General features: G+C 43.2%; 1 long non-coding RNA gene across 2 annotated transcripts in view; it reads right to left on the bottom strand.

Moving 5' to 3' along the window:
- Positions 1–630: 630 nt before the first annotated feature.
- Positions 631–16,858, bottom strand: part of LOC130252791 (uncharacterized) — a 73,965-nt gene continuing 57,737 nt past the window's right edge. The window contains exons 4-5 of one of the 2 annotated variants that reach the window (XR_008840441.1): positions 7,988–8,128; positions 631–6,681 (exon numbers count right to left, since the gene is read on the bottom strand). This is a non-coding gene — a long non-coding RNA (uncharacterized LOC130252791). Of the gene's footprint in view, positions 8,129–16,858 lie in introns of both variants that reach the window. The other variant, XR_008840443.1, reaches the window with a different exon arrangement.

The following is a 16,858-nucleotide window of genomic DNA, read 5'->3' as shown; positions in this document are numbered from 1 at the left end:
AAGCTTGATGAAATGTGAGTAATTTCTAAAAGAAAGCATTTCTGTGGGTTTGATACTCTATTTTGTGGTCATTGCCTTGGAAAGAACATTAGTAATTTTGGGGTTTTGCACCTGCATTAAAAAAAATAAAAAGAATGTGAGATAGAGAAAGTTTTAGCAATGGTTAAAAGCTTGCCAAGGACCTGCAGCCAGAGCCTTGCTGGACCCACATGGTCACCTGGACTGCTGGCAGCCAGCTGTGTGGGGCCAAGCGAACTGCCTGTCCTGGGGCTTGGCACTGGCTGCCCTCCCCTTCCACCTCCTCTGTGCTGGGAGCTGAGTCGAGGGTAAAGCAAGTACAGCCTTGCTCACTGCCATACATGACAGAGCCTGGGAGAGCATACACGCACTGCCCCTGCTCCATATCCAGCACAGGCAGTCTCCCTCCCATGCAAACCTGAGGGTCAGGAGCTGGCAGGATGAGCAGGAGACAGTGGAAATCAGCTAGTGCACAGCAGCAACATGAGTGCTCAGGGTCTAATCAACATCTAGAGTCTGCAATGTCACTGTATTAACTCCCTCTTAGCTACTTAGTCCCTAAGAAGGAGTTAGGTGCATGCATGTGATAAACAAAGGATCAAAAGAGGCTCTTTGCCTTTCTCAAAGTACGTTGTTTTTACACGGTGGTCCCAGGGCACAAAGAGAAAGAAGAGCTCAGATAACGGTCTTTTCTAGGAAAGGGTCAGGGAGGGGAATTGACTTTCTGCCAATAGGATAGGGACAGGAGGGAAGGGTTAAAGCATTCCTTATACCTCTGGTATTTGGTTACAACATCTCCCCGTTTTCTGTTTAATACATGGGGGAAAGATATTAGATTTATTTTGATTCGAATTATGATCTTGCCCACCATTGGTAATTGATGGGAGAATTAGATTGTTCTATGTTTTTCATTTCTATGTGATTGACTACAGAGGTAGAAGGAGTGATACCATTAATAGTTTTGCAAGCTAAGTGACGTAGGATTCCAAACACCATTATTACAAGGAAAAGAATAATAAAGAATAACAAAATTGTTTTAACTATAGAAGTCCACCACCCTGAGAACCCCCAACCTTTGAACAGTTCATTGAACCAATCTCCTGATTCTTGCTTCACTTGTCCAATCAGGCTATTTATGTTTCGGAGGGCAGCACGGATGTTAGGAGCTTTTGAGGTCAAATTCATGCAGCAAAGACCTTCAAATTCCTGGCATTCGTGTCCATGCAGTAGCAGAAGAAAATCTATAGCAGCACGATTTTGGAGTGTGGCCTGCCTGGTAATTTTCTCATCCTCTAGGAGGGCACTGATGATGGTTGATGTTAAGTTTGCCTGTTTTACAACCCAACACTCTAGGTGGCCTAATTCACCTAGAGCTTTGTCTGCTGCGACCCGCAGAAGAAACATGGACACAGCTATTCTTTTTGATTTGGCCCAATGGAAAATATCAGCATCAGTTTGGATCCAAATTGTCAGCACTTCTCTTTTGTGTTTTGTCAGCCAATTTGTTTTTGTGAGTCAGTCACTAATTAAAGTTCCGTTGAGTGCTAACAGGGACAACTGCCTGTAGGAAATTCTACCTCCCCCAAAACAGGCCCCTGGAATTTTATCCCTTAAAACAAAGGAATTCCTAAGGACAGGGGCCTCTTTCTTATCCAAACTCCCATTATCTTTTAGGATTTCTATTGGTTCTTAAAGCGTTACAATAATTGGTTCTTTTCTTACTTAGAATTTAAAGATAATTGGTTACTATTGGTTGAAAGTTCAATCCTCCAAAAACCTATAAATACTCTTTGTTAGTTAATGTAATTAGACTGTTGCTAGCAATCCCCCTTCGGAGAAATAAAGTTATCTTCGGAATTGTTGCGGCACAGTCTCAAGCCTTCATCCTTAGCTAACGAGTAGCTGAATGGTTCTGCTACCCAAGTTCTGAGATATCTGGACTTTGTGTAGCTACCACGGGGGTTGGAAGGCATCCAGCCCCCCAAAAACAGCTACAACTGCCCAAAGGTACATGGCCCTCCTAAAAGCTGAGAAGGAATCCCCGCCCATGCCCGGTCTCCACAAATTAAAAACAATCCCTTTGGGAGGCTTTTGGGACTTGAATAAGTTGGGGTGTCTATTGCAATATGGTTTAACTTATTACACCAATTTCTTGCCATGTATTCTCTACGAAATTGTCTTATGAGATGGAACTCCTTAGTGTCAGTAGGTTTTGGGACGATCATAAAATGAATGCAGTATTATGCTGGGTAGGAACCCAATAACTCTAATTCTTGGTGTTCCTGAGCTGCTTTGGGCAACTTTGGCAGCAACTCCTCTATGGGGTTTTTACTCATTACAGCATGCTGCCTAGGATTTTTGTAAAATGAAATGGTATGTGACTCGGGAAGTTCATTGAGCATTTCTATTTCAAAGCTGGCTAAATATTCTCCAGCCTTCAATGGGGCTCCTACCAGGCAGGTGGACATAGGGTCTTTTGCTGCTGCAGTGGACAGACATGTTTTCCTGTTGAAGCGTCTGTACCAGGGTCACCCAGACATTTTGACGTGGCTGACGGACGATCCAGGCCACTGCCAAACTGTTCAGTGTTAACAAGAAAACAACTTGGAAGGGGTTCCTCACAGGGTTGAGTGGAGGGTAGGTTTTCTCTAAAAGGAAAAACAAACATTTTAAAGCACATTAACAGTCTTTGTCTGCCGGAATGTAGTCCTTTATGAAGATTTTTTTCTCTTCTTTCCGGCGGTGTCTTCTTTTCGAAGCAATGGTTACTTGCTTCTCCTCTCCTTCTGCTAGAGCTGGATTTTTTGGAACAAAAGGTTTGACCCACTTCTGGGGAATCCACCAAGGGCCTGAGGGAGTGGATATGCACGCATAACCACGACCCCAGGTAACAAGCTCATAGGGACCTTTGGTTTCCCATGTTTTCCCATGATTTGGGGTCCCTAATCAAAACTGGTGGATGCTGAGACAACTTGAACTGTTTACTGCTGTTAAAGTGATGTACCACAGGAGGACTCATATTTTCGAATGAACAGTTTAAGAAATTGATAGTGAACAGGGCTTTACAGAGCTTTTGATGTGGAGACATCCACACAGTTGAACTGCTCTGTCTAGCCAGAACCTGTTTGAGCACCTGGTGAGTACATTCAATCATAGCTTGGCCTGTGGAGGAGTGGGGGATTCCAGTTTTATGTTCCACTCCCCACTGCTGGACAAATTCCAGGAACTCCTTGGATGTGTACGCTGGGCCATTATCAGTTTTGATTTCCCTAGGGATCCCCAGCAATGAAAAGGCTTGCACTAGGTGTTGTTTGGCATGTACAGCCCTTTCTCCTGCATGGGCAGAGGCATAAACTGCACCTGAATATGTGTCAATGCTTACACGGACATATTTGAGGCGTCCAAAACTGGGAATGTGTGTGATGTCTGTCTGCCACACTTCACAGCTGCCAAGGCCTCAGGGATTAACCCCCATATCCAGTGATGGCATGGCCTGGAGCTGACAGCTGGGACAGGTGGCCACAATGGCTCGAGCCTGACTCCGTGTTAGCTGGAACTGACGGACCAAACCTGGCACATTCTGATGGTATTGCTGGTGGCTCAGCTTTGCCTGCTGGAAGATGTCAGGGAGGCGTGCTTTCTCAGCTGGGGCAGCAAGGGAGTCTGCCTTACAATTCCCTTATGTGATTTCTCCTGGCAAATCAGTATGTGACTTTACATGCATCACATAGAAGGGATGCTCTCTATGTGAAACTAAATAGATTAGTTTTGAGAGCAGCCTGAAGAGATGCTCATTATCAATATCTTTGAGAACTGCCTGCTCCGCTCTAGACACCACTCCAGCAACATAAGCTGAGTTGGTTACCAAGTTAAATGGCTCTGAGAACTTCTCAAAGGCTCTCACAACTGCAGCCAGCTCGGCTCTTTGGGGCGAAACCTCCACAAACTCAACATCAGCTTCCCAATGCTGAGTCTGGGGATTTAACCAAGCCATCAACAACTTATTGAGAGGCCCCTGACGCATCTGTGAACACTGTGAGCGCCTCGAGTGGTCTCTGACTGCTCTTCTCAAGAGGAATGAGATGGGATTCCTCATTGAACAACTTATGAGCCGGGCTGTGGACTGATATTTGTCCACTGTAGCTGTCTAGAGATATTTGGAGGCTGACATTGCTCTGGAGCAAGTGCTCAAACATCTCTTTGGTCAGCCTTTCAGGAGAGTTCCTTCCCTCCTCAGAAAGTTTGACTGGAAGGTGAATGCATGCAAAGTCACAATCAGCCAGCTCATGCAGTCTCATCCTTGCGTTCTGAATCAGCTGAGCCATCAGCTCCTGTGGCTGAGTGATGGTTTTGGATCTTTTATGGGAGAGGAAGACCCATTCTATGATTAAGAGTGAGTCTCTCTGCTCCTCGATCCACTGGAATATTAGACTGTGCAGGTGTGGCAGTTTTCCCAAAACAATGAATTTGAAAGGCAGCTTGGGTTGATAATGGTGAGCCTGCCTCTCTGCCAAAGCTTTTTATACCTTTTCGATTGCAGTTTATGCCTCTGGGGTCAGTTCCCTGGGAGGAACCAACTCTCTCTCCCCTTTCAATATATTAAAAAGAGGTTGTAGGTCCTCATTAGTGAGGCCTAGCCAGGGCCTTACCCAGTTTAAAGACCCACACAGGGAATGGAGATCTGCAAAGGTTTTGGGATTACAATTGATTTCCAATTTCTGTGGGACTATGGTCCGTGCAGTAATCCCCAAGCCTAGATACTTCCAAGGCAGCATCCTCTGAACTTTATCTTCCTGCAATTGAAATCCAGCAGAGGTCAAAACTTTAACCACTAGGTCAAGTGTGTGTTGGAGTATCAGGTTATCGGGAGCACACACAAGCACATCATCGATATAATGTAATATGATGGCTTCCCTTCTTTGTGCACGCACAGGGGACAGCAATGAGGCTACATACCACTGGCAGATGGTAGGACTGCACTTCATGCCTTGTGGAAGTACCTTCCAGTGGTACTGCTTCATTGAGGCTTCTAGATTTATCGAGGGAACTGAGAAAGCAAACCTTGGGGCATCTTCAGGGTGTAGGGGGATTTGGAAAAAACAATCTTTGATGTCTATTACAGCCAATTGCCAATCTCGGGGTAACATCGTTGGGGATAGCATCCCAGGTTGAGGAGAACCCATGTCCTGAATTACGTTGTTTATTTTTCTGAGGACATGTAACAATCTCCACTTGTCCTTCCCCGGTTTCTTTATTACGAAGATTGGGGAATTCCAATGGCTTGTTTTTTCTTCAATGTGGTTTTTTGCTAATTGCTCCTCCACAAGTTCCTCAAGCTCCTTCAACTTTTCCTTTTTCACTGACCACTGTGCTACCCAAATTGGGGTATCAATCATCCATGTTAATTTCTGGGCAGGGTGCTCCACAGTGGCCAGCTCTAAAAATCCTGAGGAGTTTTAAGAATAATCATTTTAATTCCCCACTGGGACATGGTGTCTCTCCCTCATAAGGGACACTTGTAATCTATAACAAATGGACGGACACTAGCCAATTTTCCATCCGGCCTCTCAATTTGCACGATGCTTTTCAATATTTTTGCTAATTTAATTTCTCCTATACCTTGAATTTTTCCAGCCACAGGTTGCAGTTCCCAGTGTGACAGCCATACCCTTTCGGGTATGATCGTCACGTCTGCCCCTGTATCAAGCACCCCTTCCACATGGAGATGATCTGATCCATGTGTTAGGTTGCATGCCAAAGAGGGTTTTTCCTCACCCACCGTTTCTACCCAGTAGGCCTCAGGTGATTTTCCATCTGCTGTGACCTCCGCTGGATTGGGAATGGCCTGGGCTAAGATTTGCCCTTCGCCCGGGTAGAATGATGGCTGAGAACAGTTTGCTAATATTATGAGGCAGGATATTTTTCCTTTCATAATCATGGGAGCTACTTCAATTTCTAAGGGTGTGTGTGCTGCGTCTCCAACAACAAAATACTCACTCTCCATTTCCATGTGCAATATGGTCACGTCTACTAGGCTACTTGACAGGTCCACTGTAATAATTGTCCAGTCAGTAGACCTGAAATGAAAACCTTTGGTAGTCTCCAGCCTGAAACAACTGCAAGGCTGCCGGACCTGGTTAATAAAACATTTGACATTCAATTTGTTTTGTATACCCACACCTTTCATCCTATCCTCCCCCTTGGTTTTTAAGAGAGAGGCTTTTGCCAGAGTAGTGTCCACAGTATTTATATCTTTGTGCGTTATGGTGTTAATAGCAGGCACGTGCTGTAAACTTAGTTTTTTTGTTTGTTGAACTTCTTTTGTTTCTGGTTAAGAGGGCATTCCCTAGCAAAATGTCCTTGCTTTTTACACGGGAAGCAGGTGATATGCAGCAGCTGTTCAGGTGGCACTGGTTGCTTCTTTGCTTGTGGTGTCTCAGCTGCTTGGACGCAGGCTTGGATGATGCTGGCTTTGGATTTCTTTTCTGGTGCACTGAACAGTTCTGCTTTACTGGGGCAGGCTTCTATCATTTGTGCTAGGGTTGGTTCAGGATACAGAGGAAGACTTAAAATAATTCTGCGACATGCTTCATTGGCATTTCTTCATGCCATCTCTTTTATCAATTCAGCCTGGGCTTCTGGATCATGCACTTGTCTTTCCACCTGTGTGCGCAGATGATCTAAAAATCTTTAAAAATTCTCAGAATCATATTGTTTAACATTAATATAACTACCAGTGACTTCAACCATTGGTAATTGGTTAAAGGCTTTTTCTGCTATATTGCATATTTTATCTAAAACAAATTTAGATAATACTCAAGTTTGTTTTTCAGGCAATGCCAAGTCCCTTCACCACATAAATGATGAAGTGTAATATCATTATCTTCAGAATCATTTAAATTGTCAGGGCTCTGGTGAAGCTCTGTTAAAAGAACCCTTAAAGAACGTTTCCAAATATTAAACCATAAATCATATTCCAAGGGAGTTAGCAAACACCTGAAAAGATCTTTTAAATCGTGAGGTATCATCTCATTTGAAGTAAAAGTTGCTTTCATCATGCCTTTAAAAATCTCGCTGCTTCTACCAAATTCTCTTTGCACTTTACAAATTTCCTTTTTATCCTGATATGATAGAGATTGGTAGTCTCTTTTGCCTTGTCTCCTACCAACATAGATTACAGGACCAGCTGATGGTATACAATCTCCTTCTAAGTTCTGGGCTGCAGGGCTAGGCATGTCTTTATATGCAGGAGCTGCGTGTGTTCCCCAGCTGCTGTTAGCCAAGCCTTCCCCTCCCCCATTTGCTGCAGCTGCTGGACTGTCCCTCTCCCCCGGGCCCCTGCCATAGCCAGGAGGATTGGTGTCTGTAATTTGAGCTGGGAAGAGGTGACTAAGGGAAGCTATGGGTGTAGGATTACACGAGAGCAGAAAGGGGTTATGAGAGGGGAAAGGGAAGGGGGTGGGGAAGGGAATTGAGGAGAAGAAGGGGTTATGGGATGAAGAAGCTGAAGCATGGCTGCTGCCATGGACCATGTGGTCACCACTGTGAGACAAAGGAAAGTTACTTTTCGAACTATTATCACAGTGCTCTGGAGGTAAAGTCGCTGAAAGAGACGGGTATAAAGAGGATGTTTTGACAGGCTGTTCAGAATTTACAAAGCTTGGATCCTTTTCAGGGACAGGGAAATTTGGAGGAGATGGGGAGGGTTTCAAAGGATTTGTCTGTGGCTGTCTTTTGTTCTCGAATAAACGTTTTCAAACTTGTAAGAATATCGGAAGAAATAGAGCAGCATTAGAATCAGATTTCTCTACTTTAGATGTTAATAATGTCTTGCCTCAAGCTGTCCTCACCCAGGGCTCAATCTGCAGCTGCACCCTGAGCTACCTGCACTACAAGGATTCCTCAACAGCTGCCTTAGGGTTAAAGGCATGGCAGCTCCTACATCTTGCCAAACCTGGCAGGAACTCACCTTTGATATCACAGAAGTCTGTCAAATCCAAGGCATTTCAAAAGCCCAAGTAACTTGCTTTATGAAAGCTGTGTAGATGTTTCCAACAAAATTTTGACTTGATGAAAAATTTCCAAGGAAATCTGAGAGTTGACAGTGCAGCTGTGAGTTAAGAAAAAGAAAAAAACATAGCATGGTCTTACATGGGTTGCAATTGCATCTCAGAGTTATCTGCCCTAAAAAATCTTTTCCTTCATTAAAATTCTTGAACAATAAAAATGTTCAAGAAAATGTTCTAAAAAATGATCCCCCCGTAAATGCAGTGTAAGTTTTGTAGCTAACTAGGAAAGAGATCTGTAACATGTATTATGCCATTTGATGCATTCCAGAAATAATTTTCCAATAGCATTGAAACTGAGTGAGTGCAGTGCATATATTAAATGGAAAGTGCTTTGGGGATTGTTTTTTAAGGGTTTATCTTCCAGTTCTTCCTTCAGATGTGGTGTCTCTGGCTCTGATGCTCCTGTAATGGATGTGCAAAAATTAATACATTTAGCTCTGTAACTGCCCTAAAACTTCGTTTTGATTGCCACATAAGCCATGGCTTGCTGATTTCTTGGGTTTACAAAGCTTGCAGGGCTACATTTTTCTGACAGGTTAAAGGCTTACTACAGTATTGTTTTAAAGGGTGTGATGGCTGCATGCACTTAGGCTTATCTGAAGACAACACCTTTCCACAATCAGGGAAGAGACAACAACTTCTGTCCTGTGTACCCTGCATGTCCTGAGTGTGGCAGGTCTGCCGAGTGAGGGATGCCTGAAATATCTATGGAGTATAATACCTTAAAGCGAAGACTGCACTCAGTCATAGCTCAGGTGAAGATGTTGGCATTGTTAGTAACTCCTTTTTCTGTACTGTTGCATCAAACTTAGTTGTCAACAGTGGATGCTGTAGGTAAAGCCAGCTCTGTGCTAAGAGAGGAATACTGACACTCTCTGTCCGGAGCCAGAGAAAGTGCCAGCCAAGACCAAAGATTTCAGTCCAAGAATCAGGTCTCTCTATTTGCTAAAAGAGAGGTTTCCATCCTTCAATGCTGTTTGTTTGCATGTTCCATCCATAGGTCTTAGGAAGCTGTCCTGACCAAGAACCTTCACTCAGAGCAGCAACAGAGAGAGCATGACTGTCAGAAGTCATTTGCAATTATCCACAACTTCTTTCCATCCTTAAGATGGAAAGAGACCAAGGAAATCAGTGAAATTCATCAACAGGACTATTTCAGTTGCTTTTCTCAACTTACTTACCACTTACTTTTACAATCTGCATGTGTCTCTCACTTACTGGCTTGCAGATACCTTGATAACAAGCCACAGAAACCACTGCAGCAAGTACTTAACCAGTACTGGGGAAACTCTTAGGGAAGAGAACAAAATAAGTAAAAATTGTTACTCTTTTTGCTTTCTGTGTTTATTTATTTTGGACTTACTGGACTAGACCGCAACTAAAACTTTATGAACGTAATAAAATTCCCAACATTCTCAGACATGGGTCGTGATGTTTATATATTAGGCAGAATACAAAGGTGTATTTATGAGAAGATTGAAAGTACTTAGAGATGCTTGAGCTCAGGCAAAGCATAAAACACACATAAGAAATGTTTTTATACTTAACACAGGTAAAATCGAGCTAGCCGCATGACACATCAAAACAAAAAGTGTTTGAGAAATGCTGTGCTCCTCACCACAGAGCCATCCCACATAGTCACAATGGTGGAGTACAGGACAAATCCATTATTTTTCAATAGATGTTATTTATTTATTTGCATTGTTTTGCTATGTCTAAAATATGACTTTCTCATTATGGTACTGGTAGTAACTACAAACACTAAAAAACAGGAGAAGGTTGCAAGAGTAAACTTATCTTTTCCTTTCTGTCTTCATAAAACACACACTATTCCCTGATTCAATAAGCAAGATATACTGTTTGACTCAAGTTGAAATGGGTCTTGGCAATAGATTAGACTTTCTATCTCTGTAAATAAGAAAAAGCTAGAGGAAATATATGCTGGTATTTATTTTTGCCAGGAGCAAATAAACAGTTCTGTCAATATACAGATAATCTACCTCCCCACTTCCCCATCTCTATCTCGTCTTTGTCCATCTGTCTTCCACCTCATGTTTAAAAAAAAAACAACAAAAAAAAAAGAGGTTATTTGCTCATTTGCTCATTTTTCTCCTGTCATGCATGGTTGTTTTACTGATTTCAGCATTAACTTTTTTTGATACTTCCTGTCACTGGAAGACTTCTCACTTTCTCTCCCCACAAGAGCAACACACATTTTCACTTTATTTTATGTTCCCAGCCGATGTTGCAGGACATGAAGGTCTTGCTGTCTCTTTCATTAAAAAGGCACTTGTAATAAATTTTATTGTCTTGGATGGAAAATGGCATGTATTGCAACAGTCAGGAATCAATCAATATGATTTCATAATCTCTGTCTTAAAAAAAATATAATTACTTAAAATAAATAATAAAAACCAAGGTCCATGTTACATCTCCCTGAAGAGCATTTGTAATCATCCTCCAAAGGGTGGTATGGAAGGTAAGGTTTAGTATCTCTGAAGACCTCCCCAACTCTAATATCCACACTAACCCCAAGAATCACTTCTTGTTACCATGATATTTTGTATAATTCTGAAAATTCTGAATGCCTACCAGTGCCTTTGGTTCTCCACATCGGCCTCCCAGCTATGCCATGTGCATACAGCTTCATCTGAATTTAGACCTGTTAACACAAGCCCTCCTGTTCCCAAGGCATGACACCAGCAGCTCATGTGAAGCCTGAGGTATGGGTTAAAGTACCATGTCAAGATATACTATCCTTGACTGCTTGCTGCTGGCCAGTGGTCTGGCCAGGGCCACACCACACGTCTTCCTTGCAGAAGGAAGACTGGTTTAAAATGCGTAAGAGCACCAAAAACTTCAGTGTTTTGAACTTACCTAAGAAAGACAGACAAAACAAGTAAGCGCCTGCTTCATTAACTGTCACCCAAGAGCAAGGCTTGAAAGGAAGGGAATAAGACAGGCTGCATTGAAAAATAAAAGACAATGAAATCTAATCAGAAACTCAATATACCAGAAAATGGTATGTCACAGTCCCTAAAGAATTTTTTCAAAAACCTTTAAGCTTTTGAACACTAGGAAATTGCAGTTTATAGTCTTAGGATGTTCACAGTAACACAGAACCATCTGTTGTCTGATTTCACAAATACCTACTGCTAAACAAAATATGTGTATATGCATATGCATCTTTGTGTATATACTTTACATGCACTCATATTTACTTAGGAACAAAATGAGGCTATACCCTACAGCAAAACATACAAAAACATAATGTGGAATCACCAGAGCTGCCAAAAAATCCCTGCTTAGAGAGAAGATTAAATCTTGTGAAATTGACAGCAAACCACAAGTTTCATACAGAATGCTTGTTTCCAATATACTTAGATTTTATCGTTTCATTGTTTCTTCCTGTGTTATGGAAGCAATTGTTTTTTACTAAAGCATAGGTATGTCAGAGCCAAAAGCAATGGTCCATCTAAACCTGCATTTGCAACAGTAAGTAATACAGACATCATACAATACGTTGATATCTCACCATCTATTCCCAACCACATAAATCCAGCCAGTGGCTGTGTCTCAGGTTTCCTCATTTTCCATAAATTTGTCTATCTTCTTTTCAGCTGATATGCAATGCTTTTTATGCTGACTTTGGAAATTGCTCCATAATTTTAAAACCCTTTGTGTAACAGAAATCCAGCTTGGGTTATAACTGAGGTTGGTGGTTCCCAGCTGGTATATTTGGTTTACTGATTACACACACTAACTTTCCATTTTTACCTTTCTGCAAGCACTTGCAGAAGGCACTTACTCCTCGAGGTGGCTGGTGGCACCCTGGACCAAAAAGGAGAGATCAGAAGCAATATTGCACAGCAAAATTTTTACAGAAGCAATTTTTACCCTCTCCTGGCCATAGGCAGCTGGATCTCAATGGTAGCCCCACCATGGATCAGTTCAGTGTGGATCCTTCCTTCCTGGCTACTCCTGGCTTCCAGCAAGAAGCAGCAGAGCTCAGCAGCATCCTGTTCATCCCTGAAGCCCCTCAGATCATTCCCTAGTGATCTGCCTCCCTCTACTTGGATTTATTTGTGACCCAGGACCTTTCTAAGTAAAGAAAACCCAACAGGAGTCACACTAAACTCTGATCAGTCAATGAAATGGTCTCATTTTGATTGGACACTTGCCACCTTGGCTGGGGGGCTGTTTTCCCCGCATCTGTGCCCCATAGGGCACATTGTGGCCCTGCTCCACCTGCCGAGGGGATGATGTAATGTCCAGATGATCACAACTGAAGGGCTATATCAGTTATTTTCCATCTCAGCAAGAAGCAGACATTTTCTCAAACGCCAGGGAAGTACTGGTGCTTGGCTAGCAGTACCATAAGCTCCTGAGCCATGTGGGCAGCAGGGGCCTGTGGAGCCAGGAACATTTTGGGTATTCAGCCACTGGGACTCTAGGCCCAGCAACCCTCAACATGGACTTGTTTTCCTTCCCGCAAATAACCTGTTCCATTTTGTTTTATTTTCATAATTAATCACAGCAAAGCCAAGCCTCCTAGCAGCATGACGAGCTCCCTCCACACCATTCCTGGTACTTGGCTGTGACAATCCCCATCCCCATCCCCATCCTGCTGGCATTGGAGCGGGACTACCCAGTGTCAGCCCCCACGGAAGATGGACCCTGCCCACCGGGCCTGCCTGCACACCAAGGGACACCATCCAGGAGGAGGCACGAGTGGGCTTCTCCTTCATGGCACTGGAGGGCACTGAGACCAAAACAAAACCTGGTGCAGCAGGAACAGCTCCAGCCACTTGGCATTGCAGACCCGCAAGCATCTCAGGCAGAAAAGGAGCTGAGGAGCAGAGCTAGGATGTGCAATGGGAGATGATATTTCAATAATCTGACAAAAGTACCTCTTGTATATCTGACAGAAATGTCAGCTTGCAAAAACCCATCAATGTGCGGACTGAAATATTCCTATTCCTGGGGTACTTCTTTTCCTTTTAAAATTAAATTTTTTCCTTTTGTTTATGCTAGTTGTTTGTATCCTAGGAACTAGCATTATGATATATCTCTATGCCTTTTCAGGCTGCATGTTGCTGCACACAGAGGTCCCTCTAGCTTTTTCTTTATGCTCCTGACACTTTTTGGCCTTGACACTCAGGCTTGCCTCTTTAAACAGTAGCACAAATCTGGGCTGCAGGAGCCCAAATGAGGCACACAGTCCTGAGGAGCACGGTGGGATGGCAAGGAAAGCAGCTGAGAGACTCTGGAGTGCACCAGTGAATGGGAGCAGCCATGTCAGGGTGAGGAGAAGCAGCCATGGCTGCACAGACACCCATCCATGCTTCCCCATGCATGGGAAAGAAGGTCCACGAGGGCAGCTCACCACAGGGATGGGGAAGGAGAAAGACAAAAGCTTATCCTGAAGATATGGTAGCTCCTTGCAGGCAGAAAATCTGAATTGAGCATATAAACATTCCAGGATTCCCAGCATTCCCAGGTTTTCAATTAAAAATAAACCCATTCCATCATACCTCCAGAGAATGGTTCACTGAGAAATTTATAACCTGAAGTATAAAGAAACTCAATCACTATTATTCTGTGTACATTTATCAAGAATATAAAAATCAAATTTAAATTGCCACATTAGGGAGATTTGATGCCCTTTGTGAATGCTTTTATTTTCAGGACAAAGTTGCTTTGCTTCCAAGAAGTCTAATGAATTCATAGATGGGAACTCATTAAAATGATCCACCATGGTATTGTATAGCACTCATTTTGCTTCCTGTTAAGTGATATTTTGTAGGTCCTCTGTTAATTCAAGAGACTGAGTTGATTGGCCTGGATTAAGCCAAAAAACCAAAAATAGAAAATCACAAAATATTGTAACATATATCCAAAATCATAAATCTGTAATCAAAGCAAAGAAGAGAACCCTCTGTTAACATCGTCATGTAAAACAAGTGTTTTTTGAGGCATGCAAATAAAGGCAGTTAATGAGACCAATTTTAAAAGGTAGCTTTTGCAAGCCCAAGAGTTTTTGATTAATTAATATGCAGAGACCTGATGGCTGGGCTGCTCTCAGGAATCCATTAACTTTTTGATGGTTTAGTGATGCACATTTACAACCCAGTGAGCTGTGTTGGTCCTGCCTGGAAGAGCCAGCCTTCCCAAGGAACCAGTTACACGTTTTCCATTAACTGGTCCCTACAGCTTTTTAACACAGTTTTGCACTGCACTTATAACTGGATCAATAAAATAAATTGGCACACCAATGCCAAAATCCCCATGCGCTTCTTTCTCCTGAGAAATTCAACTGCTCAATAAAAAAGAACAGTCAGAAAAAAGCTTTATGACATGCATTATCTTACATGAAAAATCACCAGTGTTTGGTCTTGATTTATGTTGTTTCTTAATACTGCCACAAGATGTTAGCACCTTGACATTAATGTTGCTTTCATTTCTAAGCTGGTGTATTCTCCACCTTATTATGGGCATGTCCTGCGCTCCTGCTCTAGGTACAAAACTTCACCTCTTTCCTGGTCTTTTAGCAATTATCAATGAACATATAATACCTATGAAATAATTAACCTGTAGATCAATCTCTTCTCCCAAGTACATGACCAAGTCAACTGGTAAATTCAGTAATATGTGCATTTCAAGAGGTAACTTTGGTTTTCAAGAGGTAAGTATGTCTCTCTGTATGACATATACTTAAAAAATACCCAGCATGTCTGAGAAAAGTTACTTTCTAGATGCTTCTGTAGGTATTCAAATTTTACCTTTAGATCTCAGTTTTTGCTGCGACACTACGTTCACCCTGACAGTTATTCAGCATCTAACACCACCACAGTCTTGACAGAAAAGTCCTTGTTGATACTTCTATCGCTATAAAATCCACTCATGCTGGGTGAATGTACTGGTTGCACATGGAAGGGTGGGGGGCGGAGCTGCCTGGGGGAACAGAGGGGCTGTCCCATCTCTGGGAGCTTCCCCTGTGGAATGTGGGGACCAATCGGAGGGCTGATTTGGTGGTTGGCATCCCAGGTGGCCAATGAGAGAGTTGTTTTTTTACTAAATCACATTGGTGGGGAATGGGCCCCTCTTTCAGCTTCTGGTTCCCAGGAGGTGAGGTGGCTCTGGCCAGGGCCTCAGCCCCCCAGCCCGACTCCGGGCTTGGCCTCGGGTCCGGCACTCCGGCCCCAGCTCAGCGGGGGACGCAGCCCGGTCCCCCGGCTCAGCACCGGCTCTGCGGGGAGCCCCTGGCCTGGCCCTGGCTTGGCTCGAGGGGCTGCGGCTCGGCCTCGGCCCTGGCCTGGTGGCCCCTGGCCCTGTGTGGCCCTGGCCCCGCACGGCTCCCGGCTCTGCTCAGCGCAGCTCAGCTCGGCTCCCCTCTCCACGTGGCATGGCTGAGCGGGGGGAATTGGGGAGCCACCAAAGGCTCTTCCTTCCACCACCCCCCCCCCCCCCCCCCCCGCCCCTTCCGTTCTGAGAGAAGAAGCCTCCAGCTGACCACGTGGCTTCTTCATGATCTGGATGCAGTTTTAACTCTTTTCATGCCTGGATAAGATTCTTGATCACCTGAGCTCCCCTAGATGAGAAGAAATAAAGCATGGAGTCTACAGAAGTCAGCGGAATGAAGATAAAGTTCCTGATGGCAAGAGATTGAAAAAATGCAACTGATGAGTAGCTGAAAACCTTTTTTGTGGGGCTATAAGGGGACTGTGACTACACTGAAATTGCTTTAAACTGTGAAATATACTTGGGGAGGTTTGGGTGCTTGAGAAGAAGACTTCTTGCCTCGGGGAAATAGAGCTCTCTGTTTTGGGACTGGAATATGGACAGAGACATTTGATAGAGAAGGAGATGAAGAGAATTTTGGTTTTCAGCAGCCTGCCTTTAAAAGTAGTACCCCATGTGTGCATCATAACCCATAACACGGATCTGGAAGGACTGTGGGAATGGAAGGAAATCATAGTTTCTAGGTCCGGACGGATGCAAATTGTGAGAGTGGAAACATCCCCTAAGCCTAAACCAGAAAAAAAGGACTTTTCTCTCTAGAGTAAACTGAAATGATTATTTAAGTAGATAACTGACTGAAGTGCTTCTGTATGTTGTTGTTAAGAAATGTAGAATGAAGGGAGAGGGGAGGAGGGAATAATCTAGAAATCTTGTTCTGAATTCTTTTTGTGTTACTAATAAATTTCTTCTTATATCCTTTTAAGTTTTAAGCCTGCCTTGCCTCTGCTCCTGAATCATATCTCTAAAGGAAACTGAATATATTAAAATTGGCAAACCCAAGTCACACCTTGACAGTGAATTAATTACTTACTAAGCTGACAGAACAGCGCAAGGTAAAACCAACCAAACAGAAAGCCAAATACAAAATTCCAAATAGAACCATAATACCTTCTGAAATGTTAAAACAAGAATGGGATTATGTTTGCAGTGTTGAACGTGGGTCCTTGGAGGAGTTTTTAGTATCACATTTCAAAACACATGGCTCATACAGCTTTCTTGCAATGCTTTTCAACATGCATATCAGCTAGTCCCTACAGTCTAAAATGTCTCAGGCCAACTCTGGAAGCTATTTAACACCTGAATCCCATTTTTACATAAATATTTAATTTCCTTAATCATAGCTGGGAGAACTGTACTCCTCTACCTCTCCGGACTTATTTAATAAATTTTACATAATATTCCTAAAGTCCTTTAAATGTCACTCTCTGGGCAAGAGGAGAGCCCAAAAAAATCCTAAAGAGATCAAAGTG

The sequence above is a fragment of the Oenanthe melanoleuca genome, chromosome 4 (assembly GCF_029582105.1).
Source record: "Oenanthe melanoleuca isolate GR-GAL-2019-014 chromosome 4, OMel1.0, whole genome shotgun sequence".
Classification (NCBI taxonomy): Eukaryota; Metazoa; Chordata; class Aves; order Passeriformes; family Muscicapidae; genus Oenanthe; species Oenanthe melanoleuca.
This window is presented reverse-complemented; position numbering and strand designations above follow the sequence as displayed.